Source organism: Coregonus clupeaformis, unplaced genomic scaffold (genome assembly GCF_020615455.1).
Source record: "Coregonus clupeaformis isolate EN_2021a unplaced genomic scaffold, ASM2061545v1 scaf0652, whole genome shotgun sequence".
In the NCBI taxonomy this organism is placed as follows: Eukaryota; Metazoa; Chordata; class Actinopteri; order Salmoniformes; family Salmonidae; genus Coregonus; species Coregonus clupeaformis.
Window position 1 is genome coordinate 163,332 of NW_025534107.1, and position 3,317 is coordinate 166,648.

The 3,317-nt window shown below is 41.8% G+C and overlaps 1 pseudogene; it reads left to right on the forward strand.

The window, feature by feature from the left end:
• Nucleotides 1–881: 881 nt before the first annotated feature.
• On the forward strand, nt 882–2,835 carry LOC123485343 (annotated as a pseudogene).
• Nucleotides 2,836–3,317: the final 482 nt, after the last annotated feature.

The following is a 3,317-nucleotide window of genomic DNA, read 5'->3' on the forward strand; positions in this document are numbered from 1 at the left end:
CAGTTTGAAAATTGTTGCTCAGAGGGTGTGCATTGCCAACACTGGTCACTTGCTCAGTAGTTGCATTGAGCTTCAAACAAGGGTCAGTTTGAAAAGTATTGTTCAGAGGTTGTGTGGTACCATCACAGGTCTCTTGCTCAGTGGTTGCATTGAACTTCATAAGAGGGCAAGCTTCAAAAGTAACATTCAGGGGCCTACTGATCTCCTTGCTGTCTCCTCTTCCACTCTTCTACTTTCCCATCCTCTTCTTCTTTTTGCTAACTATGTTCTGTCTCTTCTCTCTCTCTGTCTCAGGTGTTCTCCAAAGATGAGCTGAGGAAGTTCCTTCAGAAGATGAGGGAGTCGTCTCTTCTCTTATTGGATAAGAGTCTGGACCCGCTGGGGTACGAGATCCAACCATAAATACACCCCACCTGGACATTTGTTTTCTTTTCTTTTTTGTGTTCTTTTTCTTTTTTTTGCCAAATTTTATGTAATGGAGTGAATGATTTTCTGCATTTTTGTATACAATAAAAGTGACTTGACTGAAATATTGTTTGTCTTTGGGCCGTGCACAGGCTGGATGCAAATCCGTATCTGAATCTAGAAGAGTATAAGGAAGGTTTGAGAGACCTTGTATATGTCTAGAATAAATAGTTTAGGTTATCGCCTTCAACTTTCCAAAGTCTCCACGGGGAGGCGCTGTAGGGCACTGACGTGGCTAGTTCTCTTCGCAGAAAAAACGGAAGTAAAGGTCTCTTCATCCGACGTCACTACTCCCGTTAAGTTGCAGCCAGGCTCTTTTTTTTCCCTATATGATCAACATGCGATGGGAAAAGTATGAAAGCGTTGCACAACTGGCAGAGGGTAGACATTTTTACTTGAATTTGTTGGTTTACATTAGCAAGCTAGCTTCATACTATACAGTACTACTGAACCCTATAGGTAGATTTTACAGGACGGTTATCAAGAGGACCATGGCTAACCGACTTTCACACCTTTTCTCGAACAGCCGCCTCGTCATTGGATTATTGGCCAATTTGCTGTCGTCGATATGCATCGTTTTCATCAACAAATGGATCTATGTTCACTATGGCTTCCCAAACATGACTCTAACGCTGATCCATTTCGTGGTGACATGGCTTGGACTATGGGTATGCCAGAAGATGGACATATTTGCGCCAAAGAGTCTCCAACCCACCAAAATTATCTGGCTCGCTCTCAGCTTCTGTGGCTTCGTGGCTTTCACCAATATGTCCTTACAAAACAACACCATTGGCACTTACCAGCTGGCCAAAGCGATGACAACTCCTGTGATCATTGTCATACAGACTGTGTTACAAGAAGACATTCTCCACCAAGATCAAATTGACTTTGGTATGTAGTGGTTACAATGTACCAATGCTGCTGCCTGCTACAATGTAGCTAGCATTCCATACAGAATGGTCAGATTGGCATTTATTGAGATGACTTTTTTTTGTTTAAAAATTAAATACTTTTCTAATTGTACAAACATATACCGAAGTTGAATTATACATTCAAAATGAACATTTAGCAAAGTACATAATCAAGCACACAGGTTTAAGAAAACAAACTTTTACAAACATCACAGAGGTCTTATATACATAAAATTAGACATATGTATGTTTCAAAGGTAGCAGTGAGTTTCCGGTCATGTTTGTTTTTAACCAATCTTAATGATTGCAAAAAAAATATCAAGCTGTCTTTCAAAAAAATAAATAAAGGGGGTAGCCTTCAAAAATCTGTATTTGTGTATAAAGAATTTGGTTAATACAAATACATTTTTGACCATCTTGGAATAAACCAAATTTGACGACCTATGTGAAATTGGCAATAATAATATAATTTGAAAATAATAAATCATAACCACCCAGAAATTGGTAATATGATCACAACTAAATAAATTATGTTCCGTAGTTCCAATGTCATTCCCACAAAAATGTACAGGGATTACGCTCTACAATGAATAGAGATGATCGATATAATAATTAATAATAATAATTAGTCATTTAGCAGACGCTCTTATCCAGAGCGACTTACAGGAGCAATTAGGGTTAAGTGCCTTGCTCAAGGGCACATCGACAGATTTTTCACCTAGTCGGCTCAGGGATTAGAACCAGTGACCTTTCGGTTACTGGCACAACGCTCTTAACCACTAAGCTACCTGCCGCCCCTGGTCCGGCAGGTAGCTTAGTATATACTGAATATACTGGAGGCAGCTCTGCAGAGTGGTCACTAGCTGGCAAAGTCAGAAAATCTCTGTGTCCAGTATGAAGGACATTAGAGGTACTTTCACGAGCAGATATCCATAGACTTCTAGTCATTGCGCTAATGCTAGCTAGCGACTTCCTTCAAACTGCATGCATTAGCCATACAAATGGTATCCACGAGTTCATCTGACTCAGGGGAAGTAGATAAAGGGCCTCATTGCCAACATCCCCAAGTATCCCTTTAACCCTAACCACACTAACCCTAATGCCTAACCCAAACTTTTTTCATGAATTTTTATGATTACAGTTACAGTAACGCTATTTACCTGATGTGTCTGTCTTTTCCCACTACTAGGTGCCCATAACATTAGGTGTGATCCTGAACTCCTACTATGATGTGAAGTTCAACCTCCTGGGGATGGTCTTTGCCACACTAGGGGTGTTGGTCACCTCCCTCTATCAGGTGGTAAGTAGTGATGCTTTGAAGTGCACTTGGGACCTGGTGAACCCGGGATTCAACAAACATGGCTGTCTCCCAAATGGCACCCTATTCCCTATGAGCCCTGGTCAAAAGTAGTGCACTAGAAAGGGAATAGGGTGCTAGTTGGAATGCAGACATAGACTAGAACACGTTATTTATTCCTCTTAAAGGGGATTCCTCACCTTTCAGCATGACAATGCCCCTGTGCACAAAGTGAGGTCCATTCAGAAATGGTTTGTCGAGATAGAACTTGACTGGCCTGCACAGAGCCCTGACCTCAACCCAATCGAACACCTTTGGGATTAATTGGAACACCGACTGCGAGCCAGGCCTAATCGCCCAACATCAGTGCCCGACCTCACCAATGCTCTTGTGGCTGAATGGAAGCAAGTCCCCGCAGCAATGTTCCAACATCTAGTGGAAAGCCTTCCCAGAAGAGTGGAGGCTGTTATAGCAGCAAAGGGGGAGACCAACTCCATGTTAATGCCCATGATTTTGGAATGAGATGCTTGACGAGCAGATATCCACATGCTTTTGGTCATGTAGTGTATCTTGGTAATTACTTAGCTGAGTGTTGGACCACTCTTCGTAGACCAGTTTCATACGCTAATGATACTGTCTGTGTG